General features: G+C 39.5%; 1 long non-coding RNA gene and 1 pseudogene across 1 annotated transcript in view; both read left to right on the top strand.

Annotated features, from left to right (window-relative positions):
* LOC136168571 (uncharacterized) overlaps nucleotides 1-14,166 on the top strand; it is a 332,652-nt gene that overhangs the window by 35,338 nt on the left and 283,148 nt on the right. The gene's annotated exons all lie outside the window — the stretch shown is intronic.
* On the top strand, nucleotides 5,658-9,922 carry LOC136168711 (small ribosomal subunit protein eS4, X isoform-like; annotated as a pseudogene).

The following is a 14,166-nucleotide window of genomic DNA, read 5'->3' as shown; positions in this document are numbered from 1 at the left end:
CTTGGGTTGAATTAGTTTGCCAGAGTGTCTCACAGAAACAATTTACTTACTAGAATCATTGGAACATGATAAAAGGATACCAGTCAGGAATAACCAGAAGGCAGGCATGTGGTAAGGGCACAAATCTTCCATGCCCTGTCGGAGCACCAGTCTTCCAGCCCCTGCAAACTCTCTGAACCCGGTCTATTTGGGTTTTCATGGAAACTTAATTACACATAAACTTTATACATCAGGCATGACTGATTAAATCATTGGCCAATGGCAACTGGCTCAACCTCCAGCCCCTTTCCTCTTGTGGTTGGCTTTCCCTGCAACCAACCCCCGTTGCCTCGCACCCTCTCCTCCTTCATTAACCTAGGGCTTTCCAAAAGTCACTCATTAACATAAAAAAGACAATTTTATCATTCTTACATTTATGAAATTTCAGGGGTTTTAGGAACTCTGTACCAGAAATGGGGATGAAGACCAAATATATATTTCTTATTATAATTCCCAGTGCCACAGCCCCCATATTAACATTTCACTCCCAAAGCTTAAAAGATATCAGTGTAACTTCTGATTAAACACAAAGTATTTAGGAATTCCCTGGCTGTCCAGTAGTTAGGACTTGGTGTTTTACTACATGGCCAGGGTTCAAGTCTGGTTGGGGAACTGAGATCCCACAAGCCTCATGGTGCTGCTAAAAAAGCAAATAAACAAATTTTTGAATGTTTTGATTCTAACAGCTTAGTATTATGAATGCTCTTCTCCCAAATTATTTTACATAAATATAAATACATATAAAGAGATTTAATTTTAAGGAATTGCTTGTGGGAACTAGTATGTCTAAAACTCATAAGGCAGGCCAGCAGCTTGGTTGGTAACCCTGAAAAGATTTCTGTTGGTCTTGACTCAGAATTCCTTCCTTTTCAGAAATCCTTAATTTTTGCTGTTAAAGCTTTTAGTTAGTTGAATGAGGCCCATCCACTTCATTGAGGGTAATGTCTTTTACTTTACCCCTGGGTTTGGAAGATCTGCTGGAGGAGGGCATGGCAATTCACTCCAGTATTCTTGCCTGGAGAATCCCATGGACAGGGAAGCCTGGTGGGCTGCAGTCCATAGAGTCAGAAAGAGTTGGACATGAGTGAAGTAACTTACACGCATGCATGCACTGATTAGAGATGTTAATTACATTTACAGAATACCTCCACAGCAATATTTAGACCATTTGACCAAACAGCTGGATACCATAGCCTAGCCAAATTGACATTTAAAATTTAATCATCAGCTACCCCAGTGGTTATATTCATCAGCATAGGACGACAAAAACAATAGTATAATCATTCATTGTGTCTCTTAATTTCCCCCACAAAATGTCTGGATAGTAAGTCAAAGAGAAATCTACCAAGCTAAGACCTAGTAGAATTCCAGACTACTTTGCTACAAGTACCTTTTGAGCAGCTATCTTAGAGCTATATATTTTTATTTTAAAAGTGATCAGAAATATGTATAGAGGTATTGCTGTATTATTTTTATCTTACCCTACAGTTTGGCTTCCAAGTTAGAACATTTGCTTGAGAAAGATACTGTAGTTAATTTTGAAATTAGATAAGCAGAGTTCAGGGTATTGAGCTATAGATGGAATGTTCTGGGATTGGCTAATTTCTATGATTGAATAGTCTGTATACCTCCTTTAGAAGATAATCCCTTCCTTATCTACAAAGTAGGAATAACATTTACCTCTTATTATTGTTGAGAGGTTTAAACAATGTATTGAAGTGTCTACTACAGTGCCTCATACACAGTAGGTATCCCATAAATGTTTTCTTCACTTGTCCTACAATAGTTTTCAGAACTGCAACCAGAGAGAACCTCTAAGCAACATGAAGTCATTGAGCTCATGAACTGGATAAGAAGACGAAACCTCTTTCTTTGTTGCTGAACTTTCCATGAACCTTAGCATCTCATTCTCTTTCTTTTGACTGTGCAAGGCTGCAGAAGTAGAAAGAGGATTATTTTCCCTCCATTTTCTCTCACAAATGCAAGTATGCATTCATTCATTTGCCCATTCATTCAGCAGCTCTTTACTGAATGCCCTCATGCTCCAGGCATCATGGCAGGTACCGGGGATATGACAGTGATCACTTACTGTGGTCTTTGTTCTTCAGGGGCTCACAGGAGATGACAGGGTGACCAGAACTGCTGACATACAAAAGACAGAATGGAAAGAGGTAGGTTCAGGGTCTACTGATAGTTTCATATTTATTGTGGAAAGGATAATGATGTTGTCAGGAAGCATTTTGTAAGCTTGAAACACAACATACTGAAAGAGAAAAAAAAGAGAACAATAGATGATGAAAAAATGTCTTGATGACAAAATATTTGCCAGCTATTAGTGTTGGCATTTTTATTATCCATCCATCATGTTCCATTTGTTAAATGGACCAGTTTAAATTACTTACATATCACAGAATAACAAAATTAAGACTTAGGAGAATAGCTTTTGCTTTAAAATTTCTGCTGCTTTGATATTCACAGCAAATTAGAAATGATGCTCATTACCCTTTGGTGTGGCCTTTCTCTGGGTCCAGCATTGTGCTAAGCTGTGCAAGCATTCTGTCCTTCAGTTCTCAAATGACTTTATGATCCCCATCTTGGAAAACGGGAAAGCTAAAGCACAGAGAAGTTAAGTAGATTACTTAAGGTCACTGGTGGAATCAGAGTTTGAACCCAGAAAGCCTGACTTCAGAACTCTCTGAACTACCTATCTTACAGGGAATTAAAAAAAAAAGTCCTAAAATGATGAGACATTACTATGAGTGTATATAGAGTCATATTTTATTTTATTAAAAAAGTAGTCAATGCTCTTACATGGTTCAAAAATTTAAAGGCACAAAAGGATATGTGGTTAAAAAAAACTCTCTCCAGATCTCATCTGCCAGCTACCTACTCCCCCTGCCCTGAAACACAACCAATAAGCTTTCATGTATATGTTAGTTTTTCTCTCTTTTTACATAAATGGTAGGCTACTATGTGACCAATTAATATCTTTCTTATCCCCCTTAAAAATGTATCCTAGAGATCTTTCCCTTTTTTTTAAACATAAATTGCTTTCTGTTTCTCTTTTAACCTTTGCCTAGTTTTCTAGGGCATAGATGTCCCACGTGAGCTCACGCATGTTTAGTCACTAAGTTGTGTCTGACTCTTTGCAACCCTATGGACTGTAGCCGACCAGGCTCCCCGGTCTGATGCTTTGTCCAGTACTTTTAAAATTACCTTTTCATTTATCTGAAATTGATTTTGCATAAACTTTGAGCTTTATTTTATTTTTTCCAGATGGCTACCTGTTGCTCCAATAAAATACTAAAAAAACATCTGCAACAGTCAGTACACTTACCAGCTCACACAACAGGAAATCTGAGGTAGGGCTGTTCTGGAGTTGATGATTTCAGTGGTTCAATGTGATTTCTAGGACCCAGATTCCCTTCACATTTTCCATGTGTTGACTGACTTTCCTCCTTTATTCAAACAAAAAATTGAGGGCTTTGTCTCTTCTACATTGTCCTCAAGCCAAGCTTAGTGCTACAAGATTTCCATTTAATTAGATAAAAGACATTTTTGTACCACTGAACATAATAGATTTGCAGAATATTTTTCACACTGTAAATTAACTGAAGTAGGAATCACCTCTATCAACAGTTTCAGCTATTGTGTCCAATACAAGAAATATGACATTATTTTCTATTGGAGGCTATGTGGTTACACTCCAGAATGGGATTTGAGAAAATTGAATACAACTCTGATAGAACTGGCCAAGAACTGCCTCAACTCCTTACCACTGGCATCTGAACCTCAGCATCTGTGTTTCCCTTGAGTTATAGTGGAAAAAGCATCCTTGCTCCAGTCAAGAGCAAAGGCCAATTGTTTCACACAGTTGTGTATCTTCAGTTATCCCATTGCTCTCATTTATCATCAAATTCTTTCTACTGCACTGTTTCCACTAGCAGGCTAATATCTCTCTCTCTGTCCTCCATCCCCCACCAATCACCATTCTATTTCTCTTCCCCACTCAACAGAAAAATTTCTGAAAGCCACATTTAACTTGCTACCTTTTTGTCCTGCCTCTCATTCTTGCCATAATGCACTTCAGTCAGGCTTTCATTCCTCCATTTTCCAAACCCCACATTGATAAGAGACATTACTTGTTAAGGTGCTTGTGTAGATGTCCATGAAGCCAAACTCATCTGATTTTCCCCTGACTGGCCCGAGAGCTCTTTCTTAGCATCTTTTCTGGCTCCTCCTTCTCCAGCAGACCTCTTGCAAGCTTCCGTGTTTTCAACCTGCACTCTTCCCTACTGCCGTGGCTTTAGGTATCATCTATTCACAGATGACCTTCAAATCTATACCTCTTTTCCTGACCTCTATCCTGAGTTCTAGACTTATTTATCCAACTGCCTTTCAGCATTTCCTTATAAGTGTTTAATAAAAATGTCAAACTTAACATGTCTGTTCGTTGTTCAGTTGTGCCTGATACTTTGCGACCCCCATGGACTGTAGCCTGCCAGGCTCCTCTGTCCATGGAATTTTCCAGGCAAGAATACTAGAGTGGGTTGCCATTTCCTACTCCAGGGGATCTTCTAGACCCAGGGTTTGAACCCACATCTCCTGGGTCTCCTGCATTGCAGGCATATTCTTTATGGTCTGAGCCACTAGGGAAGCCCTTGACATATCTAAAGCAGAACTAATTATTTCTCCCTTCCTCCCAGTTTATTCTTCCCAGGGTCTTCCCCATCATGGTAAATGGCATCTTCATTTGTCCAACTGCCCACAAGCAATTATCAACAAGTTCTGTAGTACTGACAAAGTATGTCTTGAGTCTGGCTGCTGCTCCCTTCCTCACTGCTACACCCTCGTCCAGGTGACCACCATCTGGCCTGAACTGCTAAGACAATCTTCCCATCAGTCCCAGCTTCCTGTCTTTTGCACTCTGATCCTTTCTCCATATAGCAGTCTCTGATTTTTCTTTTTTTCATTAATCTTTTTTCTTTCAATTTTTGTTTTTTAAATTTTAATTAATTTTTAAAAATTGAAGTCTAGTTGCTTTACGATGTTGCTTTTGTTTCCACTGCACAGCAAAGTGAATCACCTCTACATGTGCACATATCCCTTCTGGTTTGGATTTCCTTCCTGTTCAGGTTACCACAGAGCACTGAGAAGAGTTCCCTGTGCTGCACCGCAGGTTCTCATGAATTATCTATTTTATACACAGTATCAATAGTGTACGTAGGTCAATCCCAGCCTCTCAGTTCACCCCCCCTAGTTGTCCATACGTTTGTTCTCTGTGTCTAAGTCTCCATTTGTGCTTTACAAACAGGTTCATCTACACTATTTTTCTAGATTCCACATATATATGTTAATATACGGTATTTGTTTTTCTCTTTCTGACTAACTTCACTCTATATGAAAATGTCTAGGTTCCATCCATGTTGCTGCAAATGGCTAAAATGAAAATTAGGTTATGTGACTTCTCTCCTCAAAACTTAAATTGCTGTCTCATCACCCTGTGTAATAAAACCCAACTTCTCCTCCTGATACACAGGGTTCTACAGGGTGAGGTATTTGCCCACCAAACCTCATCTCTGTTCATTTCCTCCCCTTTTCATTCCAGCAGAAGCACTATGGCTGTTTTTCTTTCCATCAAGCCCACCAAGCTTGTTTCCATGTTAGAACCTTTGCACGTGTGCTTGGAATACTCTTCCTCTTTACATGTGCATAGGTGTGTCCTCATCACTCAGGGCTTGGCTCAAATGAGAGTTCTTAGAGATTCTGTGCTGAGTAATCTACTAAATCAGCTGTTTCCCCATGCTCTGTCATTCTCCACCATAATATTCTATACTAGCATTTTATAGCATCATTTATAAGGAACAGAAATCTCATTTACTCACTGATCACTCAATCATCACTCTGAATGTAAACTGTTGATGTCAGAGCCTCAGGCTGTATTATGCTCTGCTGTATTCCCATTATCTGAAACAGTTCCAAATATTCATCAGCAGTGAATACTCCATAAATATTTGTTAACTGATTAATTACCCCATGTTTGTTCTGAACAAACATTTATCTCTTCTGATCTCAGTTCCTTCAGTATTAAAATGAGGAAGCCTGGAGAAGAGAATCCCGAAATTCCGTCTGGATCAGTCTGATAACTTACAGTAATTACAGGAAAAATCTTGTTGCATCAAAGATTTGTATCTACTGAAGAACATTCACTCATTCATTCAACAAGCTCTTTTTGAGTGCCTGGGACTGTTCTAGGCGTTGGAGGCCAAGTCATAGCCATCAAGGTTCTAGCACATAAGTCTCAACAGACAAACAGAAAACCTATAAAGTTAATGCTATCCTTGTTTTCCATCTGCTTTTCTACTGATACTTTCACAACAGTTTTCTCAATACTGCTTAGTTTATCAACACTGGGCTCCCTCTTACCATGGTTAATTTCCAAGACTTCTAGGATTAAGTGACATAATTTATGTGGCTATAACTTTAATAGCACCATGTAAAACATAGCCATTAAGGCTGCAGAATTCCTGCCAATCTGATTTAGCTCTAATCCAAACTCTGCCATACTTCCAAATTTAATTGCAGCCCAGCTTACACTAAAATTTCAAATTTTATGAATCTAATTTTTTTAAAAAATGAGATCAATAAGAAACTAAAATTGCAAACATTCAGGTAGTAACACGTACAGGACTGCTAATTCTCTTGCCAAAATTTGAGACAGATGACTTTAAATTTGAATTGGAATTAGTGTACGTAGAGAGGCAATCATTAATCAAGTGTCTAGAATGAAAATAAATCACTTTTAAACATGACTGTAGAGAATGAAAAATGATTAAGAAAAGTAAAGCAAATTATTATATATTGTGCTAACTGCCATTTGTTGGCATAGACTACAAATCACTCATAGAAAGCAATGTCTATTTATATTTGCTTTAATCAATTATATAAAGAGATTTAGTATAGCTACAGAATGTTTTAATCTTGCATACAAGTACTATATTTAAAGCAATATATATTGGTCAAAATGTTTTTGGTTGGAAAGAAAGACAGAAAAAAAAGGGTGGGGTGGGAAACGACTATTTACTGTTTCATGTAACTGGAAAAGCCAGAACTCAACTAATAGAACATCATCAGAGAGCTCTTTTGTTTCAATCAGCGGCTTTTCTTCTGGTGAACAAATGCTCACTAGCAGCTCAAGATTCATGTCTTACCAGTTTATCAGCCCAAGGGGAAAGGGAGCAGTTGTTTTCCTTTAAAAAAATTTTATTTATTTATTGGCTCTTCGTTGCTGCCTGGGCATGTCTCTAGTTGCGTTGCGTGGGTTTCTATAGCTTCTCCTGTTGCAGAGAGTGGGCTCCAGGGCATGTGGACTTCAGTAGTGGCCGCTCCTGGGCTCTAGAGTCCAGGCTAAATGCTTGTGGTGCCTGAGCTGAGTTGCTCCACAGAACATTGGATCTTCCTGGATCAGGGATCGAACCCGTCTCTCCTGCACTGGAAGGTGGATTCTCCACCACTGAGCCACCGGGGCAGCCCCACAGTTCTTTTCCAGTAGCTACAGTAGAGAGATTCTGGGCGAGATTCTAACTGGCCCAGTTCGGAAACAGACTAACAAAATGTATTTCAAAGGCCCTCACACTCTTTCTTCTTCAGAACTGTTATTCTTGCAGTGAGCTCAGTTCAGTTCAGTTCAGTCCTCAGTTGTGTCTGACTCTTTGCGACCCCATGAATCGCAGCATGTCAGGCCTTCCTGTCCATCACCAACTCCCGGAGTTTACACAAACTCATGTCCATAGAGTTGGTGATACCATCCAACCATCTCATCCTCTGCCATCGCCTTCTCCTCCTGCCCTCAATCCCTCCCAGCATCAGGGTCTTTTCTAATGAGTCAGCTCTTCGCATGAGGTGGCCAAAGTACTGGAGTTTCAGCTTCAGCATCAGTCCTTCCAATGAACACCCAGGACTGATTTCCTTTAGGATGGACTGGTTGGATCTCCTTGCAGTCCAAGGGACTCTCAAGAGTCTTCTCCAACATCACAGTTCAAAAGCATCAATTCTTCAGCACTCAGTTTTCTTCACAGTCCAACTCTCACATCCATACATGACCACTGGAAAAACCATAGCCTTAACTAGATGGACATTTGTTGGCAAAGTAATGTCTCTGCTTTTTAATATGCTGTCTAGGTTGGTCATAACTTTCCTTCCAAGGAGTAAGTGTCTTTTAATTTCATGACTGCAATCACCATCTGCAGTGATTTTGGAGCCCCCCAAAATAAAGTCTGAAACTGCTTCCACTGTTTCCCCATCTATTTCCTTTGAAGTGATGGGACCAGATGCCATGATCTTAGTTTTCTGAATATTGAGCTTTAAGCCAACTTTTTCACTCTCCTCTTTCACTTTCATCAAGAGGCTTTTTAGTTCCTCTTCACTCTCTGCCATAAGGGTGGTGTCCTCTGCATATCTGAGGTTATTGATATTTCTCCCGGCAATCTTGATTCCACCTTGTGCTTCTTCCAGTCCAGTGTTTTTCATGATGTACTCTGCATATAAGTTAAATAAGCAGGGTGACAATATACAGCCTTGATGTACTCCTTTTCCTATTGGGAACCAGTCTGTCGTTCCATGTCCAGTTCTAACTGTTGCTTCCTGACCTGCATACAGATTTCTCAGGAGGCAGGTCAAGTGGTCTGGTATTCCCATCTCTTTCAGAATTTTCGCAGTGAGCTAATCTTGACTAAATTTTAGGAGAATGTAATCTGATTAAATTGATTCACCTAAAGGTGTTTAAAAGTGATGGCTTTAACATTTACAACTTAAATGAAATGATAACTGGTACAATGTCAAAATAAGAAAAGGAATTTAAAGCAGTGTGGATGAAGACAGTTTTAATTGGGTTCAGTAAATTATGCCAATGTGGAAGGATACCTTCTTTCAAACATAAGGCATAGAAATCTGGACCTCTTTGTCCTACTCACACTATTTGTGAGTGCAGAGTATTGGGAAGATGCTGTGAGAAGGGTCTGTCCTTGGTTGAGGCAATAAAGGACACATTGTCTGCAGAGAACAAAAAAGCAGCAATAAAGCTAAGTCAGCTCTTTCTCAAGCCTAGTGCAGCCACAGCTTGTGGTCCCGAGTAGCACCTGAAGCCCACAGCAGCTCCAAAGCTTAGGATGCCTGATAAACTGACTGGTGTGTTTGCTCCTTGTCCATCTACCAGTCCCCACAAACTAGGGAATGTTTCCCCCTAATCTTCATAAGGCACAGACTTAAGTATGCCCTAATAGTAGATGAAATAGAGAAGATCTGTATGCAGCATTTCATTAAGAGTGATACAAGGTCTGCACCAATATCCTACCCTGCTGGTTTCATGGGTGTCATCAGCATTGATAAAACTGGAGAGAATCTTCATCTGATCTATGCCACCAGTGGTTGCTTTGCTGTTCATTGTATTACACCTGAGGAGGCCAAGTACAAGCTAGGCAAGGTGGGGAAGATCTTTGTGGGGACAAAAGGAATCCCTCATCTGGTGACCCATGATGCTCACACCATCCACTACCCTTGATTCCCTCATCAAGGTGAATGACACCATTCAAATTGACTTGGAGACTGGAAAGAGTACTGATTTAGTCAAATTTGACACTGGTGCATGGTGACTAGAGGTGTTAACCTGAGAAGAACTGGTGTGGTCACCAATCAGGAGAGACATCCTGGTTCTTCCAATGTAGTTCATGTGAAAGACGCCAATGGCCATAGTTTTTCCACCTGGCTCTCAGAAATTTTCATTATTGGCAAAGGCAACAAACCATGGAATGCCCTTCCCTGTGGAAAGGGTATCTGCCTTACCATTGCTGAGGAGAGAGGCAAGACTAGAAGTCAAAAAGAGTAGTGGATAAATGATCCCTGGGTGACATGACTGGAAAAGTCTTTGTACTTAGTTAAAGATAATACCACATTAAAAAAAAAATGGCTAAGTCATTTTGGTCTTCCCTGGTGGCTCAGATGGTAAGGAATCTGCCTGTAATGCAGGAGACCTGGGTTCGATCCCTGGGTTGGGAAGATCCCCTGGAGGAGGGCATGCAACCCACTATTCTTGCCTGGACAGTCCCATGGACAGAGGAGTCTGGCAGGCTACAGTCCATGGGGTTGCAAACAGTGGGACATGACTGAGTTACTAACAGTAAGTCAGCTTGCATTTTCTTATAACATGTATAGGAATTTTAAACAATTTCAGTGATGGACTATCCATCCCCACCTTGATGGACCAGTCCCACTGTTACTGCATCTCCCTGGAGTTCCTTGTCAATACCTCTTCCCATCCCATCTCCCGATTCAAACACACGGCAATAGAAGTCAGAGCACTCGCATATCACTTTTAGCAACTATTGGTACCCAACTAGGAGAATTAATGCATTATATAGAAAAGAGTGAACTGAGACTGCAAAAGGAAATAATCAAGAGATTATGCTTTACAAAATGATTATAATTAATGTCAAACTGTGCATTATAAGCAGTTAGTATAGGCTCGTAATATAAAATAATTGAATTAGTCCTCCAAATAAATTCAACAGAAAAGTCTGTTCTGGAAGAGTAATTCATTTGTCAGCTGAGCAAAAGAAGCTTATAAGGAATAGCTGGATAATGCCAAATGACTGTTAAACTAATTTAAAGGCAAGCATGTGAATTTGATTTGGACCAGAGTCTGTGTCGTTTCCTTTATTTTCCGTAGCCCTAGCCCAGCACAGAGTATCATAGCTGGTCCAGCAGGTGGCACTCTTCTCTTTGTGCACTTGTACTAAACTAACCCCTTGTCCAAGTACAAGGTAGTCTTGCCTTCAGAAGAACCCTATAATCTGTTTATCTATGGCAATGATACAGTTATAGATTTTTGTAAGGTTAATTATGCTGATCTATTCTTTGTCAGTTTTCTTTCTTAAATCAATCTACTCTTCCCCAGTAGCATATAGGACACCTTTTAACCTGGGGAGCTTATCTTTCAATGTCATATCTTTTTACCTTTGCAAACTGTTTATGGCATTGTCACAGAAAGAATACTGGATTGGTTTGCCATTCCCTCCTCCAGTGACTCGTGCTTTGTCAGAACTCTTCATCTTTGGTGACCCTGCCCAGCATGGCTCATAGCTTCACTGAGTTATGCAAGACCCTTCAACCACAACAAGGCTGTGATCCAAGAAGGGGCTTAAATCAAAGACTTGTTTTATTATAGCACATGGACTGGGACTGATGGGAAAGGGTGGATAAAGTGGGCAACATTGCCCTGATTAGCATTGTATGTCCATTGTGATAGCCAAAATGTGCTAAAGGTGCCATCACATTGCATCATGGTTTTCCTGATACTATCCATCAGCTCCTGACCCCATATTCTGATCCTGAGAAGGGAAAAGATGCCAAAGGGCACCCCAACCACCATGCCCACAGCTCAACCCATCACAAAACCCATCTTCATGAGATGGAAGTAACATGGCTGGAACTGTGCTCAGGGATCCGAGGCCACCAGCATCTCACTTGCGGCCTTGGTTGCTTTTGGTCTTTGCCCTATTGGGTCTAGAGTTTGTCATCCTTAGTTTCAAGTCTTTGTCAGTTTCTGCTAAAATACTTTGATTTCTACTCTATGTTTAAGGTCTTACACTGTGAGGGAGATCTACATACAATTGAGATGATTCATATCTGAAAAGCACATTGAACCGAAGCAATCTTTATAAACTTAAAAAAAAAAAAGACTTTTTCTAATAAAAATTCCACACATCCTTGGACCTTTTGAAACGTCCCCTCAAGAATCACTGATGAGCAGAAGTTGGATTCCATCATCTACATATTCTTTTTTTCATCCAGCTTCATTTTCTATAGCTTGTATCATGAAAACAATTTTTTTTCAGATATACAACTAAAATATAATGGGCTTTCCCTTTGAAATTTCCTTTCAAAATATGTCTTGATGCCCTGCCTCCTGGAAAGTGTTATTTGTTGGACACAAATAAAAGGTACTATAATAAGCACAGGAATAAAAAGAATTAACATTATTATGTTAATAAAGCACATTTTCATTTATTACCTTTTTTCAAGCTTGCTTCATTTAGAGACTGTGAAATATATGCTGGACATATTAGTATGTATCATGTGTATTATACATATAGTCTGATCTCATTTAATTTTCACAGATACTCATTTTGAAGAAAAGAAATAGAAAGATTAGAAAATTTGAGTTATTTCCCCAAATCATGAGGCAAGTCAATGTCAGAATGGTGACTGGAGATTCTAAACCTTGTACCTCTGAAAAAGACAGACCATATTAGAATATTGAAACAATCTTGCTAGTAAGTGTAGGAGCTTCATTTTAAAAAGAAACAAAAAACTGTTCATAAAATGACTTTCAATAGTCAACTCTATTTTGTACAACAACCTATGAGAGTTTTGTTGATAAAGTTAGGCATTCTTTAGAAATTGTACAAAGAGAAGAGGAGAAAAGAGTGTTAAGGAAAGATGGGAGAGGTTCAGAGACAAATTTAATTAAATTTTACAGTTTGCCTACAGTTAGCACAACCTTTAAAGATTATTCAAGGGAGAACATAAGGAAATGTGTTTTATGGTGGGGAAGAATCCCTTAGAAGAAATGGAGTAGCCATCATAGTCAACAAAAGAATTTGAAATGTAGTACTTGGATGCAATCTCAAAAACGACAGAATAATCTCTGCTCTTTTCCAAGGCAAACCATTCAATATCATGGGAATCCGTTTATGCCCTGACCAGTAATCCTGAAGAAGTTGAAGTTGAACAGTTCTATAAAGACCTAGAAGACCTTCTAGAACTAACACTCAAAAAAGATGTCCTCTTCATTATAGGGGACTGGAATGTAAAAGTAGGAAGTCAAGAGATACCTGGAGTAACAGGCAAATTTGGCCTTGGAGTACAGAATGAAGCAGGTCAAAGGCTAATAGAGTTTTGCCAAGAGAACACACTGGTCATAGCAAACACCCTCTTCCAACAACACAAGAGAAGACTCTATACATGGACATCACCAGATGGTCAACACCGAAATCAGATTGACTATATTCTTTGCAGCCAACGATGGAAAAGCTCTAAACAGTCAGCAAACACAAGACAGGGAGCTGACTGTGGCTCAGATCATGAACTCCTTATTGCCAAATTCAGACTTAAATTAAAGAAAGTAGGGAAAACCACTAGAACATTCAGGTATGACCTAAATCAAATCCCTTATGATTATACAGTGGAAGTGAGAAATAGATTTAAGGGATTAGATCTGATAGACAGAGTGCCTGAAGAACTATGGATGGAGGTTCGTGACATTGTACAGGAGACAGATCAAGACCACCTCCAAGAAAAAGAAATGCAAAAAGGCAAAATGGTTGTCTGAGGAGACCTTACAAATAGCTGAGAAAAGAAGGGAAGCTAAAGGCAAAGGAGAAAAGGAAATATAAACCCATTTGAATGCAGAATTCCAAAGAATATCAAGGAGAGATAAGAAACCCTTCCTCAGTGATCAATGCAAAGAAATAGAGGAAAACAATAGAATGGGAAAGACTAGAGATCTCTTCAAGAAAATTAGAGATACCAAGGGAACTTTTCATGCAACGATGGGCACAATAAAGGACAGAAATGGTAGGGACCTAACAGAAGCAGAAAATATTAAGAAGAGGTAGCAAGAATACACAGAAGAACTATACAAAAAAGATCTTCATGACCCAGATAATCATGATGGTGTGATCACTCACCTAGAACCAGACATCCTGGAATATGAAGTCAAGTGGGCCTTAGGTAGCACCAGTATGAACAAAGTTAGTGGAGGTGATGGAATTCCAGTTGAGCTATTTCAAGTCCTAAAAGATGATGCTGTGAATGTGCGGCACTCAATATGCCAGCAAATTTAGAAAACTCAGCAGTGGCCACAGGACTGGAAAAGATCAGTTTTCATTCCAATCGCAAAGAGAGGCAATGCCAAAGAATGCTCAATCTACCACACAGTTGCACTCATCTCACATGCTAGCAAAGTAATGCTCAAATTCTCCAAGCGAGGTTTCAATAGTACGTGAACCACAGAAATGTGAACTTCCAGATGTTCAAGCTGGGTTTAGAAAAGGCAGAGGAATCAGAAAT

Source organism: Muntiacus reevesi, chromosome 5, assembly GCF_963930625.1.
Source record: "Muntiacus reevesi chromosome 5, mMunRee1.1, whole genome shotgun sequence".
NCBI lineage: Eukaryota > Metazoa > Chordata > Mammalia > Artiodactyla > Cervidae > Muntiacus > Muntiacus reevesi.
This window is presented reverse-complemented; position numbering and strand designations above follow the sequence as displayed.